The sequence below is a fragment of the Sus scrofa genome, chromosome 5 (genome assembly GCF_054392235.1).
Source record: "Sus scrofa isolate SSC_HxYL_T2T_F1_AM1 chromosome 5, Sscrofa_HxYL_maternal_Yorkshire_Landrace_v2.0, whole genome shotgun sequence".
Taxonomy (NCBI): domain Eukaryota; kingdom Metazoa; phylum Chordata; class Mammalia; order Artiodactyla; family Suidae; genus Sus; species Sus scrofa.
Genome location: NC_139387.1, coordinates 93268582 through 93286632, shown reverse-complemented (window position 1 = coordinate 93286632; position 18051 = coordinate 93268582). Strand labels below are relative to the sequence as shown.

The 18051-nt window shown below is 39.5% G+C and overlaps 1 long non-coding RNA gene across 6 annotated transcripts in view; it reads right to left on the bottom strand.

Annotated features, from left to right (window-relative positions):
• The window catches only part of LOC102160458 (uncharacterized), a 579515-nt gene that overhangs the window by 29718 nt on the left and 531746 nt on the right, over window positions 1-18051 (bottom strand). For all 6 annotated transcript variants that reach the window (XR_014804287.1, XR_014804286.1, XR_014804290.1 and 3 more), the window contains one exon: window positions 12053-12167. This is a non-coding gene — a long non-coding RNA (uncharacterized LOC102160458). The remainder of the gene's footprint in view (window positions 1-12052; window positions 12168-18051) is intronic.

Below are 18051 nucleotides of genomic sequence, written 5' to 3'. Positions count from 1 at the left end.
TCTGGGCAGTACGAACGGGCTGTCTGGTTGGCTAGTGAACTGAGAGAAATAAGACTGAAGGATTGGTGAACAGAAGGTCTGGGATAGACCTCTGTGAAAGGACCCAAGGAAATACAAATGAGCCACCTTGATAGCTTTGGAGATCAAAGGAGACTATCTCTAAAAAAGATCAGAGTAGAAGGAACTACAGTAAGACTTCCCCTGAGACCCAGTGTCCTTCAGCTGCCCACCACTGTGATTTTCATCACAGTAACCTATTCCTTCCTGAACTCAGTGCAGAACTAATCTGTACTGGACAAGCCAGTTTATGAAGGCTAATAAAATTAATACATGACCCTGCCAAAATAACATTTCCATCTTAGTAAAGGCCTCCAGAAGTCTAATAATAAATGAAAGGGGGTTGGGGTGATGTCCACCAAAGCAACAAAATGGTAGAGAAAAAATTCTGAGCAAGCTTCTTGCGTTAAAGTCATCAATTTTGCCCGATGAAGATCAATTTGTCAGTGGCATTAGTGCCTCCCAGTAGTACACTGGTTCTCCCCAGTAGGTAGGGTACTATTTGGGGCCACACTGTGAACTTGAGACACGTGAGGGTTCAGCAGGACTAAAATGCTGGTGGAGGAAGGAAGGGTAGATGTGCCACTACCAGCACCTCCAGAATCATTATCCCATACAGGTGTTTTTCTGGGAAGTAAGCTGTAACCAAAATATGACAGTAATTCTGTAAATGGGTAAAGTCCTCTCAGGTGATTCAGACTTGAATCCTGGCTGTACCATTTTATTCAGGAGATTAACCCTGGGGAAACAGTTAAAACCTGAGTCTCAGTTCTCTCATCTGCATAGTAGATGTAATAAATAATATCAAATATAATATGTATTATAATATATCATATATTAGCATATATCATCAAGATATCATGAATTTTCTCTCTTTTTTTTTGTCCTTCGTGCTTTTAAAGCCACACCAGCAGCACATGGAGGTTCCCAAGCCAGGGGTCCAACCCGAACTGTAGCTGCCGGCCTATACCACAGCCACGAATTTTTGTAAGATCATGATTCTTCCATAATTTGAATAATTTTGGTCAAGTAACTTAAATTATCTGAGCCCTATTTTCTCCATGTCAACTCTATATTAGAGGCTTTGTTCAGATAATCAGCTAGATCCTGCTAGCTCTGGGGTTATAGATCTAAGCATCTGAAAGTGTTCATTAGGCAATGTTAGAGAAATGTAAATTTGGTTGCCCTATGGTTGATAACATTTGTATTACTATTGCTATTTTTAAAGAAGAAAGAAGCCTGGTCTTTGATAGCCTCCACATGGGACTACGGTCAGTGGCAGGGATTTGTCTCTGTAAAGGCTGTTGGTCAGAAGCATAGAGCCTTTCGCTCCTTCTGCTTGAAATTGATGACCTTCTGCTCTAACCACCAGAAAGGAGACATCATCTGTTTCCCGTTCTGCTTTACACACAGGAGCTTCTAGAGGTGGGTCTGAACCCACACCCTCCACAAGTCAGAAGCAGCGGAATCATCCATTCCTCATGGATTTCAAGGAGGAGGAGTGAAGGCTCTGTGCTCTCACCTCCTCTCCTCTGCTCTCCTTGGAGGATGGACAGAGCACTACAAGAAAGCTTGGTTTCCAAAGGGTCATAAAAATGCTCCTGGAAGTCACTTCATGCTCTCATTCCCTTACAATGATGACAAACCACCCAGGAAGAGTCGACTGTGCACTCAACCCTGAGCTCTGTTGTTTGCCCGTATTTTCTTATTTAGTCCTCACAATAACTCCACGACGTAAATGTCACTCTTATGCCCAGGACGTGGAGGCTTAGAAAAGGTAAATAACTGGGAAGTCAGTGAAATGGAGATTTTAACCTATATCTGTTTGACTCCAAAGCTAGTAATTCTCAAATATTTTACTATCAGGACTGCTTTACATTCTTAAAAATGATGAAGGGCTCCCAAAAGCTTTTGCTTGTGTCTGTGATATCTATTGATATTTATTGCATTAGAAATCCAAGCCAGGGTTCTCTTGTGGTGCAGTGGGTTAAGGATCTGGCATTGTCACTGCAGCACCCTGGGCCGCTGCTGTGGCCTGGGTTAGATCCCTGGCCCAGAAATTTCCAAAAAACCCCAAAACCAAATACATACATAAATATATACATACATACATACATAAATTCAAGGGGTGGAAAATTTAAAACACAAGAATACACAAGCAAACATTTCATTAGTCATTAGGGTGATGATGTGATTGCCTTGTTTAGCCGCTGGAAAATTCCATCATCTGCTCAAAAGAGAATGAGGAAAAGAGGCACATTGCAGTATAACGTGAAAATCATGCTAACTTTGTGGGCTCCCAGAAAAAGTTTTGAGGATCACTAGAGGTCCCGAAACCATCCTCTGAGAGCTGCTGTTGTAAATTTTCACATGCTCTGCCCTGTGCTGTCATGACTTAGACGTGAAACCTAATGATCACACTGACATACAAATCAGGCAGAAGTGTACAATTCCCAAAAGCTCTATCGCCACAGTGAGGAATTCATACGCTCTGTCCCATTTGAATCTGAGAGTTAGTCTTTTTTGTCCTCTTCACATGGTTATTATAAAAGGTCTATACAAATGAAAGGTGATATTACTGTTCTTACTCATTATTCACAACTTCCCCTTGCTCCCTCTTTACTATGGAGTTCTGAAATCAGTCTTATCTGGTAACATTTTATCACACACCAGAAAAGAGTTGGAAAGAGTTTATTTTTACCTTCCAGAAATATTCAATGCCTACTATGTGCCAGTCACTGAGGCTGGACAAGATTTATACCAATGAATGTCACCCAATCCTTATGTTCCAGAAACTTAGATTCTCATCTGATGGGGAAGCATAGACAAATCAAAAGATAATTTACAAAAACAATGTGATAAGTTAGGAATATGGGAGCACCTAATTCATCTCACAAAGAACAGAGAAGATTAAGAAATACCCTAGAAATTTTACTGCTATATTTCAAAGGACCCATTTTAAAATTTAACTCCATTATCCAACTCGATGCCACTTTCAACATTGACTTCTAGTTTCTCCCCTCTATTTAAATGTTGAAGGTTTCTTTCTTTCTTTCATTCTTTCTTTTTAACATTCCGACACATCGCTTTGCATTTTCAAAGTCAAGTCTCATTGTTATTCCTTCTCTGGGTCCTTTTGTATCATTTCCCTGATATCGCTGGTATTCATAATACCTCCCAAATGAGTACCATCTGTGAATTTCATCAGTGTGCTGTCTGTTCCCTATTCTGGCTTATGAATGAAGATGTTAAATAAGAACAGACATTGTAGGGCAGCTGCTTCCTGCAGCTCTCCATCAGGATGCTCTCAGTGCTTAGGACACCTTCTCACTGGCATTCATTATATTTTGTTTATAGTTCTTCAGGTAACATTGACTCCCAAGTGATAAGGATGATGGCAAATGAATTCAAAGTTTAGTGATGAAAATTTGAGGTAAGATGTGGCATACTTTCTATGAAGTTCTAGGTTCTGGAAAGCAGTTATCTAACTTCCTCCCCTCCTTACCTCCAGCCCCAAATGACTCTAGTAGCTGCTGATAGACTTAAAAACCTGCATGTGGAGAGTACTTTATCTCAGTGTACAGGACAATGAAATGGAAATAGGTGTCACATTTTGATGTGAGGTGAGAAACCATGAGGTGGGATTTGCAAAAGAAGCAATCAAAAATCAGTTAAAAGATCCTTAACCCAAGATCCCAATGGGCTGAATTATTGGGGATTAGAGAGTGATTTTTGGAGTCATTTGCTATACTGTGAGTCCCATCCATTCACTAAGGTGTAGGAGGGGTATTTCTCTCCTCACCTCAAGCCAACAGAGAGAAAGTTTAAGATGATTCAGAAAGTTTGACACCTATGCTCTGAAGTTTGGGAGATACTATATATTGATATTTTTCACAAACACAGCAACATCTAAAGGCAAGAGGGAGTGGCTACTCAGCAGCCTGCTATCCTAGAATTAATCTGAGCAAAAAATATGGGATGATGTATGGGCTTTGCACAAGAGAAATCCGCTTGGTCTCATTGTTACCTTGTTCAAAACTGGTAAAAAGGGATTTTGAAGAAAGAAGCTAAAGGTACCACTCAGTTTCTATTGATGACTAATGAGATGTAAGCACTCAAGTAGAATAGAAATGAATTTATCTAGGTCAATGAACCACTGTTGGATATAGGGTAGGAACAGTGCAACTGGGAAGAGCCCATGTGTATCAGTTAGCTTATGCTGCATAAGAAAACACCCCCAAACTGAATACCTTAACCATTTATTTAGCTTGTGATTCCTTAGGTCCTCAGTGTAAGTGGGGCTCAGCAAGGCATGCTTTGCAATCTAGGCTGGCTTGCTCATACTGCTGTGGTTAGATGTAGGATATAGTGTAGCCTCAACCAAGATAGCTAGTCTCTACTCCACATGAACTCTTGGCCTCCAACAGGCTGTTTTAGTGGCATCAATGCTGGTTTCCAAAAAGAGTAAAGGAAGGCAGGAATTCTGGAGGCCTAGACTTATAACTGAAATATCTTCAATTCCTTCACACCCTATTGCTCACTGCAAGTTAAGAGGCCAACCTAGACTCAATGGGTGGGGAACAAGACTCCACCTCTTTTTGGGAGGACTTTAGTCCTTTCCTGTAATTTTCTTTGTGTAATGTGAACAGCAGCCTGGAGGTACAGCAGTCAACTACTGACCATGAAGTTACATGAGAAAAGCCTCATTCTAAGGATAGCAAAGGGGGAAGATTAGAGGGAAAAAAAGAATCCTTAATGTTTAAAAACATCGAGTCACCAAGCTGCCGTGTACTGCCTATTCCTGCCTTCTTACTGTATGACACAAATTAGCTTCTTTCCTGTTTAAGCTACTGTTTGTTGAGGTTTCTATTACTTGCAGGCAAACACGTTCCTTATGGATACAATGGCAAATTTTCATATAAGATGAGCTAAACCGAGCTGCATGAATAAAGAGGGATCAAATTAAGAGAAGAGTCATAAAAAATGGATTATGAGTTATATGAGAAAACATCAAAGCAAGTCAACTCTTTATGGTCAGGAAAGAAATACAGAATTTGAAGAATGAGTTTAGCAAAATTGTGTGAATGGTTAATGTGCAAAGGATTATGAATAAGCTTTGTTATTTATAGAGGGAAAGAAACAAGACCCAGGATTACACTGTAAGGTAGTTAGATGGATATATTAATCTTTGAAGAGAAAACATAAACAGAGGAATTCTCTTTGAGTATGGGTCTGAATCCCTATTTCTAGAAATCTTTAAGAATGCAATGTATATTTTCGATATCTAAAATCAGAAATATTTTTATCCCAAAGAAAAATATATTAAGTAACCCCTCTCAGCATTTTTCAGCATTATGTCTCTTTAGCAAAGTCTTAGTTATACAAATAAGAAATAGATAAATATATGAGGCAAACCCGATACCTTCAATAACTGAATGTAGGCTTATGAGAAGTTGAAGGACTATGCCTTAGACTGCTGTCCTGGTAATATATGCTTCTATTTTTTGATATTCAGAGTCAGAATCTTGACTTCTTGACTGTCCATGCTTCATATTTAGTTTTATTTAATAAGAGAATCTCATTTTCTTATAGAGATTCATGGTGTTTCTATACAACTCCTTCATGGTAGAAAAGTGATTTATTTTACAACAGATAATCACAGATTTTATAATTGTCATTTAAAATCTTGTTTAAACTTTATCGCTTGCTTGAATCTATTGCCGTCATTTTCTTCATTTGCTCCAATTTCTATATATCACTTGAGGAGCCACAATCCTTTAGAGTTTAAGCTTTCAGCACAAGATACCCAGGTTTAGTTATTGCAAATACTGTATTCATAATAGGGGAGACTGTTTCAGTCTTTGGAATATTTTCTTCTACTGTAACTCATGGCATGCCAAAAAATATAAGCCTTATTAAGATAGAATTTTATGTGGGGGCTATTTATCCTGGCTTATTCCAACTTAGACACCAACATCACAGTTATGTGGTATTCATACAGATCAGTTACCTGCTGGAAGGTTTACAAAAACAAAGCAGAATTTGAGAATAAAAAATATACTTGTCTTGGAATAAAAAAGATACTTGTCTTAAATCACATTCTTAGACTTTAAAAATTGTGAATAAGATACTTCAAATTCTGACAGAAAAATCAAATTTCTCTTCAGCTAGGAACTAGAAGCTCTGTGGGATACTTCAATATATCCTGTTGGATTTTTCTTGCAATCTGTTTCATGCCATTCCCACCAGTTAACATCTTCAGAGAAATGTTTATACCTTGCTTTAAGACTCTAATTACTATTATTTTTTGGCCATGTGGAAGTTTCTGGGCCAAGGATCAAACTTGAGCCACAGCAGTGACAAGGCTAAATCCTTAACCACTAGGTCACCAGGGAACTCCAGGACCCTAACTATTAAACACGACTTACTTCTAGCCTTTGATAATACCTTTCTTTCAGAGGTTAGTCTCCAAATACTAAGTCATCATCAGTTAACTTCCATGGAGGGCTTAGCTTCCCATATTTCATAAGCACTTAGGAAAATGTTGGCTGGCACCAGATGTGGATTTACCAAGAAGCTAGCGAGGTTATGCTTCGGAACCCTTTGACCACGCAGGCCTCTTCCAAGGCTCTTGGAAAGGACTCTATAAATGTGCAAAATTTGCAAGAATAAGATAATTTAACCATAATTACTTAAGGTTGTTTCTTCCCATGCCAATCTCCACTCTGTCCTACTTCGAGTCAGGAAGCAACATGGTTGCAAGTATTTGGGGATCCAACCAAGCAGGGGTGGACTGGTTCCCACTTTTATTTGTGTGGCATACATTTCGGAGGCTCACCGTCCCTTCCGAGAGTAGTTAAGATACTTCTGGCCTTTCTGGTGATGACGTGTCTCCCAGGCACACACCTACCATCCACTAGCTACCTTACTTGTCTTCACAATACCAAGGTGCAGGGGCAGAGGTCACAGTGGCAGGACAGCCGCTGGCACAGGACACTTGTGGAGACTGGAGGAAAAACATGGTTTGAAATGTGGAGCAGGAAGCAGGCTTATGGAAAATCTTCCCATCAGAAGTCACGTAAAATTGAAAATAGAGGATTCAGTTCTCACTGCCATCTGGTCAGAACAGAATTTCTCTCCTATCAGAAATACACTCATACTATGGTATGTGCAGTTACAAACATACTATCCATTGCCTTTTTTGAAGGTAATAGTAAGAAGTAAAAATTTTCAGATTCCCATGTTTGGAGGACCCAGAATTATATCAATATTACAAATAGGGAGTATATCTATATTAGCTTATAAATAAATGAAATTTGACAGTTTCCCAATTTGTGAAATGTTACTAATAATTAGCATCAAAGATAAATTTTCCACATTATTGATAATAAAAAATAAATATTAATAATTCTAAAAGACTGGCTAATTTCTATTTTTTCTAGAAAAACTACACTTCAGAATGATTGTCATATGAAGAAGCAATCAGAGACTATGCAACCAAAAGTAAGTATTATAGAGATATGTTAGGTAGTGAATTATTTTTGTAATGTTTGTGGTATTAAGCAGCTTTTAAAATGCATTATTTGTTGTAATACCTATTCTTATTCTAAATAAATATTTATTCTAATAGTTACGTTGTTATTTATAATTTTGTGTTTTTTCTTAAAGTGGATTACCTAAATTGTAAAAGCCTCAGGCTTCCAGAAACTTAAATCCATCTCTGACAAAAGTCTCTATCTCCTTCTCTCTCTCTCTCTCTCTCTCTCACACACACACACACACACACACACACACAGTTTACAGCGTCTGTGACCTACACCACAGCTCACGGCAACGCCAGATCGTTAACCCACTGAGCAAGGGCAGGGATCGAACCCGCAACTCATGGTTCCTAGTCGGATTCATTAACCACTGCGCCACGACGGGAACTCCAGGAGCAAGATATTTTAAAGTTCTTTCTTCCTAGGGGAATAGTCCCTTACACGGGGATAGGGGGTCTGAGCTGATAAGATGATTTCCCACTGGGCTTCCCTCTGAGCGTTTTCTAGTAAGAAGTTAGGGTGTTGAATCACTTCACATGTATAATCAGATTTGTGACATTCATAGCAATCACTTCCTGTATGTCATCATTGTCATCTTCTTCCTCCTTTAATAAACCCTATAATTTAGTTTTTATTTTTCCAAGAGAAAGAGAAAAGGACAATCCATGTACCAGGAAGAGTACTTCCAGCCCACACAAGAGGCCAACTTGCATTTCAGGTAGGGCTGCTCTTCCAGTGGCACCAAAGGATGGCACAGGGACAACAGCAGATGTGGAACCTCTGAATAGAATTAGGAGGATGTTGAGGCCAAAAGGCAAGTGGTTGTTTAGGGTGGGAGGAAGTTCTAGCACCAGGGATGAATCCACATAGACATAAATTTCCAGTAAGTATAAAACAGAGCCGGGGCAGTTTAGAGACATATTTTAAAGTCTAAATTAGAGATTGAAAGTCAAATGGGAGTTTCCACTGTGGTGCAGTGAGTTAAGAATCTGACCTCAGCAACCTGAGTCACTATGGAGGTGCAGGTTTGATTGCTGGTCCTGAACAGTGGGTTAAAGTTGCCACAGCCGTGGTTGCGGTTCGGATTCAGTTCCTGGTTCAGGAATTCCATATGCCACCAAGGCCATAAGAAAAGAAAAGAGAAAAGGAAATAGAAAGAGTCAAGTGGCTGGGGGATGGAGAATGAGTCCACTGGAAACACTCAGAGATGTGGGTTCAGTTTAAGTGCTAGATCAGGACCAGAATGGATGCTCCATCAAAGATGCAAACCTAATCAGGGTATGTGAGCCATGAATGACATCCAGGGTCAAGTTAGCAGCCAGGCCCCAACTTCTCCAAACCCCGTGTTCCTTACTTTGAAGGACTAGACCTGGCTATTGGTTGGACATAACAGGGATGAGAGGCTTCTTTCCTTGAGGAACAGTATGGATTCCAAGAGATTAGTTTAGAAGTGGAGTTCATGATATCCTCTTCAAGCAATAGTTCCAATTTCTTCTAGGTATAGGTATGACTCTCTCATACTTCAGTAGCAGGTGTCATATTTGAAAGGAGACGAAAAATTCGAGGATCCCAGGTAGAGTCTCTCCCACAACAAAGTCCTTCAGCCCAATGATCCTCTCCATTAATGAATAGCAACATCTTTTCTTTGTCTTGTGAGTAGTGGTTCAAATCATTTCCTGTTATTAGTCAGGTGAATTTTTACAAAATAATTCATTACATTAACACTGCTAGCCACCTTTAGAGGTTTTTACATTCTTTTTCATTAAATGAACATAGCACGTATCCTAGATGTTAGGGTTGCTATTATTAGAAAGAATAGCAGCATAACTTCATTTTACTTACACATTTTATTATATTTGTCCAACTGAGTGCTATTATGTCCCAGAATAATGGAGGATATTCATAACTTTCTCCGATCTCAAAATAAACCAAGGACTTAAAGTTTTCCCCAGGTACCTCTAGCCTTGAATTCAAGGATTATTCCTCCTTGTACATTCCTCCATCTTGTTCTATCAGACCTTCTAACTTTAATGCTTCAAACCCCTGAGGGCTTTATAAGCTTAACCACAGGCTGCATTTAAACAGACTTCACTTATAATTAATTAGTTGAATGTGTTTAACTATTACTCATTGTCCAAATAAATGCAAAATAAAGTGCCTCTACTTAAATGTAGAAAATAGCCATCTATAAAATCATATGTAATAAAGTTATAGAGTTGGATTCATTCCATTTTTTTTCACCAAGATAAAAATAGAACGTTAGCTTCTTAATAACATTTTCTTATACTAAAGGAAGATATAGCACTTTTGATTGCCTATCAACTTTAATATTTGCTGATATGGAAAAGCGCTGGCCTCTGCTAAATACGGAGAAGGCTTGACCTACTTTATTTGATTTTAACATCTTGCATTTTAAAGTGTAGGATCAAGCACTGTAGATTTTTATCATCTTTCCTTAGCCTTCCCTAAAATAAAGACAACACAGGGAAATTTTGGAAGTAGAAAAAGATGTGGGACCCTTGAGGCCAATTTGATAGAAAGGATTGTTTTAAATAAATTAAAAAATGGGATATGTTGAAACTTGTGCAAGGAGACACGGAATTTCCATCACATTTATATTAAAAAAAAAACAAAACAAAAACCATGTGTATTCACAATGAATGCTTGGCTTGGAAAGATTTTATAAGTCTGTGCCTCTCATTTGTTTGTCTCTCATAAATCTGTCAGATGAGGGGCATGAGATATCGGGAATTGTCCTCTGAGGTTAACAGGAGAGAGGGCTGTGTTTGTCTGGAGGGAAAAGCCTACCGTTATGTGTCAAGTTTGGGGGCTGTTATTAGAGCACTTACTAGGCTCAGTTACCCACACATATCAATCAAATCTAGACCAGAGCAGAGAAAGGCAATAATATTGCCTTCAAGAGACACAACTGGATGATAAGACAGGGCAAGAGATGCCTGCAAATATCAGTAACCTGGGCAAGAAGTTACCTGAGAAAATTCAGCAGCAGATAAGAGAAGGGGAGAGCTGGAGAAGGAAGGAGATGTCTGGGCAAAGTATGGCGCCTCCCTGATCCTCGGGCACTCACATAAATAGATATCTGGGGGTGGGGGTTGATTAAGAAGGGGGTGCATGCTTCTGCTAATCTCGGATGGCTAAACGGCCAGAGACGTATGGTTTAATAGCTGATGTTACCTACTTCTGCTCCCTATTATAATATGAACTGGGACAACATGGTCCCAAACAGAATTTTCAAAGAAATGATGGAATCTCAAACACTGCTTCCCTACAGTTCGTAGTGTCTGGACTACTGAACACTCAGATGTTATTCATTTATTAAAGAGTCTTTAAAACGTTCTGGTTTGTGTCTGCAAGGTTATGGTATACAATTGAGGATATATTATGGCCAGTTACCTTAGTTGAGTGTCCCCCAAAGCAGATCCTGACACAAGGATTTCTGAGCATGTACCTCTTAAACCCTGTCCACTTGTGAAAAATATTGCAAATGTATTGCTGGAGAGGTATTTAGAGTGTAACTGTTACAGGGAGAAGCTCTCACACCAAACTACTGGGTTTAGAGTCTGAGGTTGCCATTTACTAACCATGTGGCCCTTCAGTAGTTACCTATCTGTGTTTGACATTATCAAAAAATGTTGATTCAACTCCTCAAGTTGTTGTGAGTATAAAGTAAATTTATACAAATACTGTGCTTAGAAAAGGGCCAGGTGCATGACAGATAATGCCAATAAGCATTCACTCTTTTTATCACAGATATTTTTTTCATTCAGTCTCAAAAATCCTTCTCAAAACAGTGTTCTGGAATTCCTGTTGTGGCTCTGTGGAAACGAATCTGGCTAGTATCCATGAGGACACAGGTTCTATCCCTGGCCTCACTCAGTGGGTTAAGGATCTGGAATGGCCTTGAGCTGTGGTGTAGGTCACAGAGCCGGCTTGGATCCCACGTTGCTGTGGCTATGGGGTAGGTTGGCAGCTACAGCTCTGATTTGACCCCTATCCTGGGAACCTCCAAATGCCTCGGGTGTGTCCCTTAAAAAAAAAAAAAAAGACAACAGTGTTCTAGGAAGCCACTGTCAATGAATCGGGCTTGACACAAGAGATGAAACCAATCTGTCTGTTCTCCACCCTCTATAAATGAGAAGACCCTGGAACAAAGAGAGAGATCTGTGTTTCTGTGTCCATATTGCTTTAAAGACTTGTGAAATCACAGACTCTCAGAAGAAAGAGGGATCGTCACAGTCAGCCACGTTACCCTCTATCTTGCTCTGGAAATATCTTCTGTTATACGTCCTAGCACACATGCATCTGGTCCTCTGCCTGGTACCCCATGCATATCAAATTATTTAATTTTAATTTTAGGCATTATCTTAGTCCAAGCTGCCACAACAAAATAATATCACTGGATGGCTTAAACAACAGATATTTATTTTGCTCACAGTTCTGGAGGCTGGAAAGTCCAAGATCAAGGTTCTGGCTCCTTCAGATTCTGGTGAGGGCTCTCTTCCTGGCTTGTAGACAGCCACCTTCTTGCTGTGACCTCACATGGTCTTTCTGTGGTGTGTGCACATGAAAGAAAAGAGAAAGAGATTTCTTTCTTTCTCATCCAGTTCCATATGACGACCCTAGTGATCTCATTTAACCTGAACTACCCCCTAAAAGCCCTATATCCAAACACAGTCACATTGAATGTTAGAACTTCAACACATGGGTTTTGGCAGGACAGAATTTAGTCCATAGCAAACATTTTTAGTTCTACTGAACCGAATTCAGCCTCACTGTAAGTTATACTTTGGTTATAAAGGAGGAGATGAGATGGGCTCCACATGACAGAGTTATAAGAATTCAAAACACTTAAGGTGTCCTCTAGTTCATCTTGTCTTTAGGTTAAATGCCCCCAGTTCTTTCAGTAATTTTTCACCTAGACTTTGCACCATCCCATGAACACTATATGCTTTGCTAATTTCTATACCTAAAAAGGGTGACGATAATTGAAAATAATGTTCCAAATGTCATTTGATCACTGTAAAATGCTGAGGACTTAGTATCTTCTCTGTTGTTATAACTATTCTTGCTTTGATACAGACTGACACTGCATTCACTGTGTCAGTCATTGAGTGATAGTTTATAGGCAATTATCTTACTATCTGGTGTTTTAGGTACTCGGTAAGCATTGGTTGAATTGAACAGAAGTCCACTCTGGTGGAGTTCTTTGTCACAGTAAGGTGTATATTTTTCTGAATCATCTCCTATCTAAAGGGTTCATACAACACTAGAAACTCAGCCATTTTGGAGTTCCCTTGATATTTTTTCATTTACATTAAGAAAAATAGTAAAAGTCTAGACCACTATGGAGAGAAATTGCAATGGATCAATATAGAGAGTGTCTGCACTGAAGAAAAACTGATAATAGTATTTTCATCTCTTTCCAGAATAGCATGGACATAGAGAAAGAGTGAATAAGGAGCTATGCTTCTGATATGTGTGTCTTCAGTATTCAACATATAACTTGCCATTTAAGCAATAAATGACATTTATTAAAGGTTTACTATATGTCAGCTACTGTGCCAGACACTTTCACGTCATCTGGTTAATCCCCTCAATAGCCCTGGAGGTATGTCTTATTAGCCTCACTTTACAGAAAAATTATGGAACTAGCGTATTTTTACGTCATAAGATAGTCCTTGCATTGGCTGCCAAATCCCAAATACTTTCCACTACACCTGAGCTAGTGAAACTGGGGTGTGCCAGGGCCACTAGAAACCCCAGCTAATATGTGGCATATCATTCTGGGACATTAATATTCCTGATGGCAGGTGTATTCATTCATTAGGGTTGTCATAACAAATACCACAGTCTGGGTGGCATAAGCAACAGAAATTTATTTCCTCAGAGTTCTGGAAGCTAGGAGTCCAAGATCAAAACATGAATGGAGTCTGCTTCTTCTGAAGCTTCTCTCCTTGGCTTGTAGGTAGCTTCTTCAAATGTCTTCACATGCTCTTCCTTCTATTTGTATTTGGGGCTTAAACTCCTCTTCTTATAAGGACCTAGTCATATTGGAATAAGACTCACCTAAATGATCTCATTTAAACTTACTTATAATGGAAAAAATAAAAATCATTATATATATAAAAAATAAATAAATAAACTTATTTATCTCTTTAAAGACCCTTTCTCCAAATAGTCACATTCTAAGGTACTAGGGGGTTAGGACAGTTCAGCTTATAACAGCAAGTAATTAAAAATGTCTTAGAAAGAAAGTAACCCTAACCCTAACCCTAGCCCTAACCCTAAGGCACAACAGCCTAGACTCAAAAGTTTGCTTGCTTTGGTTAAATCCTGATTCTTTCATTAGTCAGCTGAGTCACCTTGGGCAAGTTATTTACCTATCTATATCTCAGTCTCCAGTCTTAAAGATGGAAATGCAATCATATATTTATAGGGATTTTTTAAAAATGAGAATTGTTTGAATAATGTATATTTATATATACATATATATTGCATTAAGTCCTGGTATATGTGTTAACACATTATAGAATAAAGTGAAAATGCAAAATTCCTTTAATTTAATTTTTTTTTGTCCTTTTCTTTTTTTTCTTTTTTTTTTTTTTTGCCTTTTCTAGAGCCGCTCCTGCGGCATATGGAGGTTCCCAGGCTAGGGGTCTAATCAGAGCTGTTGCTGCCGGCCTACACCACAGCCACAGCAACACGGGATCAGAGCCGCATCTGCGACCTACACCACAGCTCACAGCAACGCCAGATCCTTAACCCACTGAGCAAGGCCGGGGATCGAACTCGCAACCTCATGGTTCTTTGTCGGATTCATTAACCACTGAGCCACGACGGGAACTCCTGTCCTTTAATTTTAAAGTTGAAACATATTGTAGAGTTTTTTTCACTTAGAAAATGCTGATTCAATCATAATATCCATTCATAGTCTTCTAATGGGGTCAAGTGGAGAAAAGTTCTGAGGAGTAGTTTTTGCTACCATGGATTTGCTCTCCGTGCTAGGCAGACTTCTAAAATGCTTCCCAGTGATCCCAATGAGTGGTGTTTATGCCTAATGAAACCCCCTCACTGTGAGTGTAGGCTGTACCTAGTCACTCACTTCCAATGAGTGAAATACAAAAAATATGACAAAAGTGTTGGAATGGCACTTCCAAAGTTAGGTTATAGAAATCTGTGACTTCCACCTTGCTTACTTGCTCTCCCTTTGGATTCTTTTTGCCTGCTTGCTCTGATGGGGCAGGTCGTCATGTTTGGTGTTGCCCTAGGAATAGGCCCATGTGGCAAGTAACTGAGCACAGACTTCAAGGAATCTGAGGCCCCTGGGTTCAACATCCTGCAAAAACCTGAATCTTGCCAACAACCACATGATGAAGTCTGAAAGTGAATTCTTTCCCAAGCAAATTCACTGCTTTCAAGCATTGGATGATGGAAGCCCCAGTTGCTGCATGGATTAGAGCTTGTGAGGGACTCTGTGGCAGAAGACCCAGGTCATCTGTGCCCAGATTCCTGACCTACTGAAACCATGAGGAACATAGATACTGTAGATTCATGGCACTAAAATTTGAGGTAATTTGTTATGCAGCAACAGTTAACCGATACACTCTTCTGAAACTGGAGAATGTTGTGGAAGATGAAGTCATCATGATTCAAGTGGAAAACAAGATGCTTGCAAACAGAGCAGAAAGACCTAAAGAGGGCTAGAAAGGAGCTATCCTCAGAAGATCCCAAATATTTTCTAATACTTACTCTGTTCAAGTAGATTTTCCCTATCAGCATGTCTAGAATCAACCCTCAATTGGATACTTTGCAAATACCCTTGCTTTGCACCAGTTGCATTTCAAAGCACTTAAATTGCTCAACCTGCTCCAATACATTTACTCCTACTGTTTTCATCATTAATGAGGCATTCAGCTTTTATAATCTAGGAGATGACCTAAAGATCAGAGTTAATTTAATTTAAAATCAATGTACTAGAGAAAAAAGCCCCTGACTCCAGTATTGACATTGAACTGCAGGCTTCTGTAAACTCAGAAGCAAAGACACATAACAGCATATGCCATGCTATTATTTCTAGCCAGATGCCTACGGTCATGCAATTACAAAGTTCTACCAAAAGAGACTTTGAAAATTCATCCCCACCTGATTTAATACTACTTATTGGAAGCTTTTGTTTGATCAAGTGAATTGCAAACCATTTCCTGGATTCATTATTGAGTCTTAAATCCCACTGAGTAGCTAAGACCAATATCAATGAATCCTACATTCTTGATATTTTGGACAAAGTCACTCATGACTGAGATAATCAAAAAGTTTAGGTTTATGAGCAATGGTTCCTATAAAATATTTGTGTTTTTAGCTGAGTTCTATCTGCAAAGTTGCTTATTCCCACTGCAGGAAGTGAGGCAGCTCTGCGATGCAATGCCTGGAGGCATCTAGTTCACGTGTAATTTTTTTATCCTAAAAGTTTGCTTTCTGATTTCCAAGGGTCTGCAGTGAGATGGCTTCCCAGTTAATTGTTTTCTATTCATCTACTCATTCATGTTTATTCATTCAGTAAAAACTTCATATCTATTCTGTGCCAAGCACCATGCTAGGTTTTAAGGATTAAAAAATAAATAACACAGTCCTTCAGTCAAAATTGGCTAAGTTTTGCTATTATAACAAACGCGCTCAAGATCAGCTCAATGGCTTATCCCAAGAAATTTATTTCTTGCTTATACCAAGGCTGCAAGTTTCACATGATAACTCCATGGCAGCTGGGGCTTCCATGTTTGCTGAGACAAGGGACAGCCAGGATGGAAATTTTCTGGTAGTGGTAATTAAATGCTTCCATCAGAAAGAGATACGAGCTCTTTTGTCTGCATGGCCATGTCTGCCCTCAAGTAAAACTGCAACCCCCACAGAGTTTTCAGTAAGAGGAGAGCAGAAATAGAATGCACTACTATCTAGCACACAGAGACTCTGCCTGCTGACGCACCCCATCCAGTTTAGTTTTATTAGCCTGTGCAGACTTGTCATGGACATTTGTGTGACTGTATGATTCTTGTCAGGGCTTTAAAACATTAAATATATCTTAGTATTCTTACAGACAATTAAAGAAACAAGGGACTCCACGTTAGAAATGACCCATCTCCCTTTCTCTGAAGATATTGTGGTTCTTCCCTCACTTCCCCTCTGGCCCGGTGGGAAGCCTAGTCACTCCTTGAAAGTGGAGATCGAGCTAGGCTTTAAGAATTACATTAAATTCTCCATTATTTACTTATCTATATAATCATTTGACCATTTGACAACTATGTAATAAGTATCTCTACTATGAGATATTGATCAAAATAGATGGGATTCAAACAATATTGAGGAAGATTGTCAAGCCAATGAGCAATTAAAATGCAGTGTAGTAAAGGCCTTGCTTGAAAAGTGCAGACATGGAGTTCCCATCGTGGCGCAGTGGTTAACGAATCCGACTAGGAACCATGAGGTTGCGGGTTCGATCCCTGCCCTTGCTCAGTGGGTTAACGATCCGGCATTGCCGTGAGCTGTGGTGTAGGTTGCAGACGCGGCTCGGATCTTGCGTTGCTGTGGCTCTAGCGTAGGCCGGTGGCTACAGCTCCGATTCGACCCCTAGCCTGGGAACCTCCATATGCCGCGGAAGCGGCCCAAGAAATGGCAAAAAGATTAAAAAAAAAAAAAAAAAAGAAACATAAGAAAAGTGCAGACAGCCCTGGGGACACTTTGGGGGGAACCCAGTGGATAGGGGAAGGCCCTTGGAGGGAATCATGTTCAAGCAAAAGTCTAAGGTATGCAGAGCAGTAAAAGACCTGGGGGAATGAGTGATTGCTCCAGAAGAAGAACAAAGACCTGGAGCAGAGGGAGAGGCAGAAGACGAGAAAGAAGATGACACTTTTGACATAATCAAGGAACTGCAAGAAGCCAGAACATAGATTCAAGGTAGGGGAGTTTTGAGAGGAGACTAGAGCCGTTAGAAGGAGCCAGTGATTCAAAACCCTTGTAAGCCATGAACAAGGGTTTGGACTTTTTCCTAAGAGCAGTGGGAAACCATTGAAAGGTTTCAAACAGGAGAAAGTGATATGATAGATACTTCATATTTGAAGTAACAACTGCCCTTTACAAATGCCTGGCAGTTATGCTGGCAAAGCACCCAACCCAATGCTTGCTCACAGCAGTCCTGATCTTTGGCTGGTTTCCCTAGTAGGGTAATTTATGAAGAAGTGGATTGGGGATTAGAGTGTTTGGTACGATTAGCAACACCAAGAGAGCCCCTAACACAAAACTATTTTTTTCCACTCTCTGCCATCAACACTGAAATCCCACTCTTTATTCCTTCATTTTTTTCCCCATTTATCTGTTCATCAAATATGCACCAAGCACCTGCTGTGTAAATGGAATAGATCTTACGTGGTAAAGAAAAGAA